General features: G+C 38.9%; 1 long non-coding RNA gene across 1 annotated transcript; it reads left to right on the top strand.

The window, feature by feature from the left end:
* Window positions 1-4,603: 4,603 nt before the first annotated feature.
* On the top strand, window positions 4,604-13,222 carry LOC142174686 (uncharacterized). The gene is made up of 4 exons (XR_012703709.1): window positions 4,604-5,066; window positions 8,554-8,736; window positions 11,710-11,778; window positions 12,840-13,222. It is a non-coding gene; the product is annotated as an uncharacterized LOC142174686 (long non-coding RNA).
* Window positions 13,223-13,600: the final 378 nt, after the last annotated feature.

Below are 13,600 nucleotides of genomic sequence, written 5' to 3'. Positions count from 1 at the left end.
TATCATTTTGGCAAGTAGGTGATGCACCTACTTGTCATCTACCAATCTGTGCAGGCTTGCGAAATATGAATATCTCTATACTCCGAGATCGTATTGACAAACGATTTAATGCGTTGGAAACTAGTCTCATAGATCTTTAATTTGGTGAGTAGATCACCCCGTAATTCCCTGTAAATTAGGAGAAAAACTTAGAAATATTTGACCTAATATTTAAGTAAAATTATGAACCTAAGTTGCGACAACGTTTGTCGACTTTTGTTTCATAACTCGTTTGACTTCAAGACTTATGATACAGATATTATATGATTCAAATACCTTAATACATGACCTCTTGAGTGTATTAAGAACCTCTAGGTTTACCTGAAAATATGAGTTACAACATCCTTGATTCGTTTAACTTCTAATACTTGTTAATCACCCTTATACACCCTTTTATCACTTAAGACCAATAAGATTAACTTCTTATCATCTCAAAGGTAATTCCTTCTAGGATTTATTTTAACTAATATATGGCACGAACTAACACGTGTGGATATGGGTTGTAACACCCTTCCCCCCTTAGGAACATTCGTCTTCGAATGTAAGGGTTCATGGGGAGTTTAAATCATCGTGGATTCCGGCCAAGTTTCTCTCATAAATAGAGGACAAACTTGCAAGCAGTTAACTCAACGTACGACCTTACAAGAGTATGCAAAGCATTATGGATATGTACATTATCTGCATATCGCCATTTTGTATTAAGGAAGAGTATTCTCAAGTTATTGCTTACCTCATAGAGCCATTTCACCTTCCAATGTATCATGTGTTCCTCCAGCATCCTTGTTATCTTCATTCTGGAATAGGTACGGGTATTTAGACTTCATCTCCTCTTCTACTTCCCATGTTATTTCTTCCATATTCTTGTTCCTCCACAATACTTTGATGGAAGCTACATCTTTTGTTCTCAGCTTGCGGACTTGTCGATCTAATATAGCCACTGGCACTTCTTCATATGATAGGTCCTCTGTAACCTGTACATCTTTGATAGGGACGACTCGAGAAGGGTCTCCAATACATTTCCTCAACATAGATACATGGAATACCGGGTGGACAAATTCCAATTCGGATGACAATTCTAACTCATAAGCAACCTGTCCAATCCGTCGAAGAATTTTATACTGCCCGATATACCTATAAGGCACTGGTGAGAAGAGAAATGAGAGAGGTCAGCTAGTGAAAACTTGCAAAGGGCCCACTGATCGAAAAGAAAATCCTCACAGCCATCAGTATCGATAAAATCCTAGCAAGGTTTCTCGAATTTTGAGGCAAAGTTGTGATGAATTTCTGAGAGTCGGACGGTTTACACAGATGAGGCATCCAGTCCAAAAGACATGTCATGTTCATTGAAGTCCGCATGTACTCCAGTTAAATCCTTCTTTCCTTTCCCCGAAAGGGATACCTCTTGTCTAAATTCGTTTATCAATTCCTTTGTCTGTTTTCTTTGAATCCCTTTCGGTCTAACACTGTTCCGAAACTAAGACAAAGAAAGGATGGCAAGACTAATTTACAGGGATTTCGTTTGATACAAGCTAATGTCCAAAAGGCACCCAGCCTCGTCAGGGGCATCAAGTCGACCTCGACTGGCCATGTCGGCCGATGCTCCGAAACTGAAAACTCTTGGAAGGAGAAAATCAAATCGAAGTGCCCGTAAAGGCAAATGAAGTTGAAAACGTTGAGTCCTACGTGGCCAACCATCTCGGCAAAAGTTTGAAAAACCAAGGTACCAAAATTATCTGAAATTAAAGTTGGAAGAAAGAAGCCAAAATGAAAGGCCTACGAAGGTGAAATAAAGTTGGAAAGGTTGAGTTCCACCGACCAACCGTCAAGGCGAAATCTGAAAAAACCCCCAGAGGTTCTCAGGGCATGAAATGAAATGGGTCCCTAGGAAACAAGCAGTTGCAATTGAGATCTTCATCAAAGAAGTTGGGCCGAGATCAAGCGATTGAGATAATCAAGGCCACAAAACCAACCACCGTTTCAAACTAACAATTGTTCTTTGTTTGATAATTTGAAACAGGTGCAATCCAAAGCAACCGTGCAAGAAACAGATGCAACCAGAAGGAAAAAAAAGAAGTGCGCAAGTGTTAGAAACAACTTTGCAATCCATAAAAAGGGAAGTCCCCTCCAATTTTTCTTTCCCGCATTTACTCATTTCAAAAAGAGAGAGGAGAAAATCCAAACAAAATGATAGCTTAGATTCCCAACCTCAATCTGTTACTCTTTTGCCAACATTAGGGCTCCAATCCTTGAGTTGAGCTTTTTAGACATAGGGCCTCCATTCCCTAGTCGCCTTTTGCCAACATTAGGGCTCCAATCCCTAAGTTGAGCCTTTTAGACATAGGGCCTCCATTCCCTAGTCGCCTTTTTTTACCAACATTAGGGCTCCAATCCCTGAGTTGAGCTTTTAGACATAGGGCCTCCATTCCCTAGTCGCCTTTTTACCAACATTAGGGCTCCAATCCCTGAGTTGAGCTTTTTAGACATAGGGCCTCCATTCCCTAGTCACCTTTTTGCCAACATTAGGGCTCCAATCCCTGAGTTGAACCTTTTTAGAAATAGGGCCTCCATTCCCTAGTCGCCTTTTTGCCAATATTAGGGCTCCAATCACTGAGTTGAGCCTTTTTAGACATAGGGCCTCCATTCCCTAGTCGCCTTTTTGCCAACATTAGGGCTCCAATCCCTGAGTTGAGCTTTTTATACATAGGGCCTCCATTCCCTAGTCGCCTTTTGCCAATATTAGGGCTCCAATCCTTGAGTTAAGCTTTTTAGACATAAGGCCTCCATTCCGTAGTCGCCTTTTTGCCAACATTAGGGCTCTAATCACTGAGTTGAGCCTTTTTAGACATAGGGCCTCCATTCCCTAGTCGCCTTTTTGCCAACATTAGGGCTCCAATCACTGAGTTGAGCTTTTTGGACATAGGGCCTCCATTCCCTAGTCGCCTTTTTGCCAACATTAGGGCTCCAATACCTGAGTGAAGCCTTTTTAGACATAGGGCCTCCATTCCCTAGTCGCCTTTTTGCCAACATTAGGGCTCCAATCCCTGAGTTGAGCCTTTTAGACATAGGGCCTCCATGTCGCCTTTTGCCAATATTAGGGCTCCAATCTCTGAGTTGAGCCTTTTCAGACATAGGGCCTCCATTCCCTAGTCGCCTTTTTTACCAACATTAGGGCTCCAATCCCTGAGTTGAGCTTTTAGACATAGGGCCTCCATTCCCTAGTCGCCTTTTCGCCAGCATTAGGGCTCCAATCCCTGAGTTGACATTTTAGATATAGGGCTCCATCCCCTGATTTTTTCCTTTATGGATAGATGCAATCCTTATTTAATTTACTTTCAAAAAAAAAAAAAAACAAAAAACAAAAAACAAAAAAAAAAAAGAGAGAAAAAAGAGGAATAGTTCAGACTTTTGTCACAAATAACTGACGAAAGTTTCCTAGTGAAAATTGGGGCAGAAAAATTTCGTTCATTTTTTTTGTTTTAGCATCTGAGCAGGTCTGACCTCGAGGCACAGGGTTCGAGATGACTGAAAGAACGAGTCTCAATCCAGAATAATGAAAAGAAGAAAAAGAACAAAAGAAGTGAATTCAAAAGGTTGAAGCGGAGAAAGATGTGGACTGCTCAAGATATGATTAAAGTCACAAGATTCGCATGTCCCCTCTTGACCCAAAGCTGAAGAAAGAACCAGCACCTACAGCTAACGAGCATCAAGATTCAGATCAGAGTCCACATCAAGAACCAGCTAAGACTCAAGATCAAGCTTCAAGAGATTTATAGATAGGAATCTTGTAACTCGTAGTTGATAGGGTTAGCTAGTTTAGCTTTTTATTTTCCATTTTGGTGTAATAAGGAGTTCAGCAAGCAGTAGCAGCATCAGCAACAGTGAAATAACAGCTTCTCGGTAGTCCCAGCTACCAAAACTTCCAGAACTACACTAACCTGATTCCTTTATAACTAAGGATATGTAGGCAACCTCCGAAGCAAAGTTCGGTCAGATTTTTGCAAAAAATGCTTCTCATGGAGTTTCCCAAATAGGAAAAAATCGCTCATATTTGCTCATTTTATCTTTGCCCAAAAACCCTTCGTGTTTCCGAGTAAAGAGGGGCAGCTGTGAGCACGCAATTTTTGCCCTACATGAAGATAACTCCTAAAAGTAAACCAAAAATAATTTTTATTGATTTTTATGAATTTTTCTTTATTTAGTTGCATTTCATGCATTTTTAATATTTTAAAATCATAGAAAAAATCATAAAAATTGTCATTTTTACATATTTAACTTTTAGTCTTTAGAAATTAGTGTTTTACTTAGTTTTAAGTTAATTAGTTGTTTTAATAAATAAAGAATTTTAATCTCTACAAAAAATAGTTTAATTTAGTGTTTTAATTAGTTAAAGAAAAGAAAAAGAAATAATAATAGAACAAAATAGAAAAAAAATGTTTGGTCTTGTTTATTCAAAATTGGGCTAATCCTTAAGATTGACCCCATTCAATTAACCCAAGTCAAACCCTTTAGCCCAAGCCCATCACTCTAGCCTACCCAAACCCCTTACCCTTTAAAAAACCTAGATATAGGAGACCTAAAGGGAAGAACACGATCAGATCCCTACCACTGAGAAACCCAGCAAACGGCGCATCTCAGAGAAGCTCCCATTTTCCTTCTTCACTATCATCTTCAACCTTGAAGACTTAGCCACTGCTCCCCACTTTTCCACCATTTTCGTTTCTTCTCAAGCAAAAAAAAAAGAGCCAGCTTCTTCAGTTTCTTTTATTTACTTCAAAGATCAGAAAACACAAAAAAAGATAGAGAAAGAATACATAGCATAAAGGCTAAAAAACGAGATGAAATGAAAAAGCAAGAGATCCGAGTTCCGACGAGTTTTGGTGTAATTTGAATTTTCCGGCGAGTTCCGAGTCCATGGAAGGTCGTACTCTGAGCTTTCCCGGGCTGATTCGTTGCTGTCAGCTTCATTGCTAAGCCCCAGCTTTCCTTCGCCTTTACTTGACTGCTTTAGATCAAATGTTGCAATCTAGGTGCGTTTATGTATTTCTGCCAATCTCTAAAGAATCATGAATAAAAATCCTACTTGTTCATTTTCTGATTCTATTCAAGATCATAAATGTAGCATGTGTAATTGTTAAATTGGTTTGAGGTTTCATTTTTGCTAAGCTCTCAAATTACCAATATGTTAAGTTGGATACTCGAGTTGTTAAATGTTAATGGATAATTCGGTGAATTACTGTTGATAATTATTTAATTTATGAGATTATTGATTCATGCTTTTTTTTTTCAATCCTCTAGGCAAGCGCCTAGGGCTAGTTTTTTATTAAAAATAGAAAAGAAAATACAATAATTCGGAAATTATCATTGTCTTCCTTCAATGAAAGGAAATAGACTTTGCACTCTAATGTAACGTATTATCAAAATTGAGCATAATAACCCAATTGATATCACATTATGCCTACTAAAACTTTGTAGTTGTCAAAACAACCCAAGTGAGTCCATGTCGACGTTGTATCTCCAGTCCAAAGTGTCCCAGTTCTAGAGTTAAATTTGATTTTTGTGAATAGACCCTTTAGCAACTTCACGTCGACTCCACCAATTTGGTAGCTCGGTACTGTAGCATACGGTACTGTAGCAACGTAACTGTAGCTTACTGTTACTGTAGCAGCCGATTCCCACACTTGATCATGTGATGTCCCCTTTAGATTCCCCCACTATTGAGAGGGCCAAGGTCCTTGGCATTTGCACCCAATGTAATGCACATGCCTACAATGTGCTTGTCTGCATTATCAACTTCATTGTTTGGTATTTGAACCCATGCTTCACATGCTTTTGCTCCTTTTGATACATGAGTTTGTATTTCCAAAAATAACCAGCATCATGCTAATGTCTTGATGTCCTTTCCATGTGCTGCAAACTTTTCCATTGCATTTCCAAAATAATGAACTACGAGCAAATGCATGTCCCATTTTTTATTTTTATTTTTTGTTGTCAAATCCCCATGCTCATGCCTTCTTTCCCATGTGTATGCCAGTGTGCAAATCCTTTTGAAAATAGGAGTGCATCCCTGTTGGAATTTAAACTGTCCTCCCAATTGTTGTAGCTCGTCGACCTAGTAATCTCCAGGACCCAAACATCTTGAAGCATTCATTAATATAGTAATGCTAGAAGCATGCGTGTATTCCATGTCTCTGATTACATCCAGTTTTGTTATCCCAATGCGCATGCCTTCATATTCTCTCAAGCTGCTGGACGCGTGCTTACAAAAAAACTCGAATTTTGCTTCCAACGATGACTCCTCGATCCCATGCATTTGTTCCAGGCGTGCCTGCCTTTGTCGTTCCTTTTGTCTTGATGGAAAACAAGACATTCCCAAGTCATTGCCCATTGGCTTTCTGAAGGCATAGGATAATATACTCGTAATGGCACCTGCACGAGAGAAAAGATAGTTAGAAATACCAACCATTATATCCTCCTCCCTTAGGATTTGAATATATTGGTCGATTAAGTTGACATGGCTCCTGCTCTTCCTTTTATCTTTGCTTCTTATCTCCTGTCCACCTTCACCCTTAGACTTGGACATTGCAGCTTATCTTCATTAACTAACCTCCTTCCATGTGCATCTAGATGCCAGAATTGTTGGCATTCTATTTCTCCATGATCTAAAACATAATTAGCCAAGTGATATGCCAGCTTGTTGCCATCCCTATGAATATGAGTAACTGTGTAATTGCCCCCATTCATTAGTTGCATCATTTCCTCTACCTGCTCAAATATGATCCATGGTGGTTTCCAGATCCCATCCATTATCATTTTTAATAATATTGAGTTAGTTTGAAGCCATACATGAGAGTATTGATGAAATCTGCAGAACCTTAGTGCTTCTACCATGGCCTTCGCTTCAGCTACTGTGTTTGTTGTCTTCTCAATCTCCTTCCCTACTGACTTGACTATGTCTCCATTTTCATTTCTTATACAAAAACCTATTGAGCTCCTGCCTGGATTTCCCCTCGATGCACCATCCGTATTAACTTTTAGCCATCCTGCACTTGGAAATTCCCACATGACTTTGGTAATCTTAAGTTTAGGAGTGAAATTTTCCATCATAGCTAATATATCTTGCCATTTGTGAGGTACCATGTCCATCCCAGGTTTTCTCTCTTTCACCAATGCCTGGAGATTTGATGAAACTTGATAAATCACCCTGCTAGTTGTCACAGCATCACCATACTTCATACTATTTCTTCTTTTCCAGAGTTCCCAGACTACACATGAGGGAAGTTCTTGCATTACTGGTTTGAGCCTTCAGCACACATTTGCAGTCCAACATTTTGTGATTGCTTGGTGCAATGTTAATCCCTCCACAGCTATTCCTGCCCTCGATAGAAAATACTTCCAAGTTGTCCTTGCAGTTTCTGATCTAAAAAATAAGTGCTGAAGAGATTCCTCGTCAGGCTGTACATAACACCAACATTTTGATGGCATGCAGTAGCCTACCCTTTTCAAGAAATCATCTAAAGGTAGCTTTGCTTTCCACACTTTCCACATGAAAAATGCTATTTTAAAAGGCAGTCCCTTTAGCCAAATCATCCTATAAGCTGTTCTTGGTTCGTCTCTTCTTCTTGTATACTCCCATGCTGACTTAACACTGAAATATCCTCTTGTTTCCAGCATCCAACAAGGCATGTCAAGAACCTGCTGAGGTGAAGGTGGTTTTATTTTCTCCAGAATGTGTACTGCTAAGTCTTTAGGAAGCATTTCAAATAGCCTATCCACATCCCACTCACCATCTAAGGTAACATCATGTACATTATGTACAGTTTCATCAATGCCAAAGTCCTGAGGAACTAAAAAATATAGTGCCCCAAGACCTGTCCAGTTTTCAAACCAAAATAGTGAGGATCCCCTTTTTGTTTGCCAAAAGATTTGATGTTCAATCAGATCTCTGCATTCCAACATTTTTCTCCAAATGTGAGACCCCCTTTTCCATGGAACAATTACAGAATTCAATTTTTTACAGTATTTCTGACATACGAAAGAGCTCCATAGGCTTGGTTTTGTTCTGAAATTCCACCACAACTTGCTGAATAATGCCTTTGCTACATCATGCAGTGACCTAAAACCTATTCCTCCTTCCTCAACTGGCATGCATAAGGTATTCCATGAAGCCCAATGCCTACTAGTTCCTCCTACAGAGCTGCTCTAGAAAAACTGAGCAAACAATTTGTGCAACCTATTTATCACATAATTTGGAGGGTTTACAACTGATAATAGATGCATAGGCATGCTTTGCAGTACATGGGATATGAGAACTGCCCTTCCCCCTACTGATAATAACTTACCCTGCCATGATTGCAGTTTGTCCATTACCTTAGTAATTAGGGGCTGATAGTATTCCAGCTTTCTCCTTGCATAAAATATAGGACAACCTAGATATATGATAGGAAAATAATTCCTATGAATGCCTGTGATCCTTTACACCTTGCTGACCACTTCCATGTCTGTTAAATGATGCAGGTACACAACTGATTTGGTCTTGTTAACAAGCTGCCCAGATGCAGCTTCATATGCATTCAGCACTTGCATAATCAACATTAGAGATGTTTCATCTGAGAATGAGAAAATAATCATGTCATCTGCATACGCCAAATGATTGATCTTTGGACTCCACTTTGGCATCCCAAATCCACAAAAATACAGGTTAGTATATAGTGCATTGAGACCCCTAGATAATGCTTTTGCTGCCAATATAAACAAAGTTGGAGATGCAGGATCACCTTGTTTTACTCCCATTGAGGACTTAAAGAACCCATGAGCTTGACCATTGATTAGAATAGAATACCAATTGTTTGAAACTAATCCAAAGACAATCCCTATCAACCTTTCTGTGAATCCCATCTTTCTCAGTACCTTGGTTAGGAATAGCCAAGATAATCTATCATAAGCTTTGGTCATATCTAGCTTCAGTCACTATCTCCTGAGTTAGAAGGATGTTTTCTACAATATTCATGCCCTTAACAAAACCTGACTGTTCCTCCGATATCAGACTTGGGAGAAATTTCACTAGCCTTTCATGTACCACCCTCGATATAACCTTATTTGAAAAGTTACTAAGGCTTATTGGTCTTAAATCAGAAAAAGTGGTAACTTCTTTTTTCTTTGGTAGCAGAACTAGGTTGGTGTGTGTTACACACTTGGGTAGCTCATGACCATTGAAAAAAGTCCTCACCATATCATACATGTCATCCCCTATTATGTCCCAACAAGAATGATAAAATTTGCCTGTCATACCATCTGGCCCCCCAGCACTATCACCATTAAGTCCGAGTACTGCCACTTTAACCTCCTCTTTTGTTGGTTGCTTAATCAATTCTGCATTCTGCTCAGTGTTAATCAGATTAGGAACATGCTCTACGATATCAAATGATGAAAGAGTAGTTGCTTCTGTGAACTGTTCCTCGTAGAATTTGATAGTCTCTTCTGCAATTTTTTGTTCTTCTTCAATCCAGGTTCCTCCACTATTTTGAATTCTGTTAAGCTGAAGTCTTTTCCTCCTACCTCTCACTTGTGTGTGGAAGAACTTAGTGTTCCTATCCCCTTCCTTGAACCAAGTCATGCCTGCCTTTTGGTGCCAATATTTCTCCTCTAGTGCAAGATATTTGATCAATTCTGCCTGAACCTTTTGTAGCCTTTCCCTGTTCATCCCTGTAGGATTTGATTCAAAGTCTGCTTCATGAACCATCACTACCTCCTCCATGCTTGCTATCTTTTGGAAAATATCTCCAAATGTAGCCTTACTCCACAATGAAAGGGCCTTCTTTAATTTTTTTAACTTGTGATTAAAAAGAATATAAGGATTTGCACTGAAATCAGCAGTCCAATTCTCTTTCACCGCATCTTTAAAAGTTGCATGTTCCACCCAAAAATTCAAGAACTTAAAAGGCTTTTTTATTGGTGGAGTCTCAATATCACACTTCAGATACATTGGACTATGATCGGAACCAGTCTTTGACAAATGTTGCAACTCTATTCCTAGAAATGTTTGTTGGAACTGAAGATTGGCCAAGCATCTATCTAGCCTTTTGAAGATACAGTCTTCCTCTGCTCTCCCATTCCACCATGTAAATATGCTACCTTTAAATCGAAGGTCGAAGAGATTGCAAGTGTTGACGCAGTGTCGAAAATCATCAATTTCATTCAATGACACAGGTAACCCACCAAACTTCTCTTCTTCGTCCCATATTACATTGAAATCTCCTCCTACAAGCCATGGTGCATCCATATCCCTTGCCATTGCATATAATGAATCCCATAATTCTATCCTTTCAATTGCATCACATTTAGCATATATCAATGTTAGGACAAACTCCACATGCGATTCAGTATGAAACAATCGTAGTGTTAATTGTTGCACCATATTGTACATAATAGTTACCTCGAATACCTCATCTATGAAAGCCCAGATCTTGTTGGAAACATTTGAAATTGCTTGTGCAAGTCCTATCTTGTTTTTGTACCTTTCCAGTTTTTTTGCTTGTTGCTTTGGCTCCATTAATCCTACAAATTCATAGTGATTTTGCCTGTGCATTTTTGTCAACCTTTCAAAGGCCTGCTGTGTGTTGACTGACCTTATATTCCAAATGAGAGCATTCATCACTGATTGTTTGATTTAGTTAGCGTTCTCCTTGTGTGCACCTCAGGTTTTGGGGCTGTAAAATTATCTTTTTGTTGCTTCTTCTTACCTTTTGCTGCTGATTTTGCCTTTTCCACTTGCATAGGTGATAAGTCACCTTTCCTTGCAGCATTCATAAGGTGTTGGGTAGTTGATTCGTGATCCATGTCGTATCCTGATCTACCATGTTCTTCTCCTTCTTCATTGTCTTCCTTCCCTCCTAATGTAGCTCCAAATGCATTCTTTTTAGGGACCAAGGCCTTCTCTTCCCCTCATTTTAACAGCTGCAACTGCCTTTTCTCCAATGTAACAGTAACATTTACTATTTCTGTTTTTTGTTTTGGCCGTTTCTCCTTCTCTGTTGTGTTGTGTCCTTGTGAGTCTTTTTGTGATTTCTGAAGTTTATCGTCTTCTGTTCCTCTAGGATCTCTTATCTCTGGGCCTCTTCCTTCATAGTTTCTAATTTCTGTGACTTCTGCTACCTGATAATTATTGTTGTGCTCAACAATTACTGATCTTCCCATTATTAAAAAATACCAGTTGTATTGTTGTCATTGGCATGTAGCTCTCCATTTACACTTTGCTCATCTTCTTCTTTGTCCTTCTCATTTGGTTCCTCATCAGCTTGTGCTCCTAGTGGTACTTCGTTCTCCTCTGAATCGTATTCCCTTTGTGCATAGCGTTGCACTCTTTCTTTAAATGTAGACGATTTTGACCTTTCTGCTTGAAAATTTGGAGTTTTATTAAGTTCCATGTTCACTAATGTATCTTGTGATGGGATTTCCTGGCATGATGTATTGATCTTTACTATTCCATCTCCTGTTTTATCCTTGAAACTTCTTCTACCCATTGTGCAGTATCATTTTTTGCTTTTGATGCCTCATTTCTATTGACTAGACCATTAGTCGAACCAATCCCCGATGAGTTAAGATGAAAAGCTTGTGCTACTGGATTTAGCTTTCCCTCATTATTGACCATATGTTTTGGTTTTTGCTTTGTAGATGCTTGGTTATGAACTGTTGGACTGTTTGTTGTTGCATTAGCTGCCACCATTGCCAATTGATTAACAGGTTCTTCCTCTTCATCCATCCCTTGTAATATTGCAAACTTGTTAGCTACTTGAACATGATCATTATCTTCATTGTCTACTGCCACCAATTCCTTACCATTGTTGCTTTGTGCTTTTGCTTGTCTATCTATAGTGCTTGTACCCTCCTTGTTCTTATTGTTTTCAAGCTGCTTAGCTGGTGCTATCTCCATTCCATTATTATTGAGACTAGTATTTTGATTTACTACATTTCTAACTCTGTTGTCCTTCACTTCCTTCCATTGCTCTTTTGCTGTAACATTCACATTACCCACGACCTTTCCACTAGATAAAATCATTATAGGCTGTGAGTTCCCTATGTCCTGCTTCTTAGCTGTATCTGCTTGGTTAGCATTCTCCTTCTCCACATATAGTTCAGGGTGTATCCTCCAACATTCAAATTGATCATGCCCTTGAAGTTTACAATGTCTACAATATTTAGGCAGCATGTCATATTGAATTTTCACCCATTCAGTTCTTGTTGTTCCATTAGCTTCATTGAATATGTCCATCCTCACCTTTTTAGGCAAATCTGCAAGTAGATCAACTAGTACCTTCACCCTAGCACAACTAGGTCTAGTTTTATTAATTGTTGCCATGTCTAGATGCATAGGTTTACCAACTGCTGTAGCTAGAGAAAATAGACATTCCTTCACAAAAAAGGTTGGCAATAGACCTGGGAATGAAATCCAAGCCATTGCCTTGGGTGTTTCTTCATCTGCTCTAAACTTTGAGTCGTAAATCAATGGCCTAAGCTGATATTGATAGCCATCCTGTCCTTTATGTAATGAGTTTTTGATGAGAAATGAAGATAGTCCTGCCTTAACGTCATTCTAATCAAAATGTGCCTATCCCTTAGAAATCCAATGTTACACTCACCTTTAATTCCACATTGAATTGGTATTAGCTTACGCAGTTGTTGAATTTCTGGGCTGCCATAAGAACATTTACCAACTATTGCATATTGTAATCCTTCGATGATATCCATCCTTTCTACTTCTGCTTCTGTGAACTGAATAACATGCTCTCCATTCAATATTGTAGGTGGACGAATGGGAATTGGCTCAACTTCCTGTTGCTCATGCATTGCAGTATTTAAAGTGCAAGGTTTTAGAATTTTGGAGTAATACATCGGTTGTTTGTTGTTATTTGTGTTTCCTAATGTTTGTGCAATGTTTGGAGGAGGTTGGGTAGGCAGCTCAGCCACAAATGGTGGCTGGCCACCTGCCTGTGTGTTCATTACAGTTGTAATTCTTTAGCACTTTAATTACATGACAAAGGTGCAACAACTTTGAAAGAAAACGATGCTACTGTAATTCGAATTAGCTTCAAGTTACTTACTGTTTATGGTTGTGAATCCAATTTCACAGTCCAAATTGTAAAAAACAGTAATTTCGATTTAAAATGAAGCTTAGAATTCAAACCAATCTTAGAAGAGAAGAGAACACTTTCACGTTATCAAAACAAGCTTTTGTGCTGAAAAGTAGCGCTGGAATTAGCTGAATCGCTAAAATTGAATGAAGAACACTGTCTGCTACAGTAACTCGTGAAAATGAAATTAAGATCTACAAAAATTGACTATAGATCTGGAGTTGAAACCAATTGGGTATTATTCGTAAGGAAATTATGTATCTTTTGACACCAAGTTTGGTTAGTTCCACCACCGGATGCCGGAGTTATGATCGGAAAATAATGACGAAATTACTATTCCTTCTCATCCTAGAGAGAATAGGAGCCACATCAATTTTTTTGCCAATTCAATCAGTTTCTTTTTTGATTCATGCTTGAAATGCATCTTTAACTTC

This window comes from Nicotiana tabacum, chromosome 20 (assembly GCF_000715075.1).
Source record: "Nicotiana tabacum cultivar K326 chromosome 20, ASM71507v2, whole genome shotgun sequence".
Taxonomy (NCBI): Eukaryota; Viridiplantae; Streptophyta; class Magnoliopsida; order Solanales; family Solanaceae; genus Nicotiana; species Nicotiana tabacum.
The sequence above is the reverse complement of the archived record's forward strand: the minus strand, read 5'-3'. Positions and strand labels throughout refer to the sequence as shown.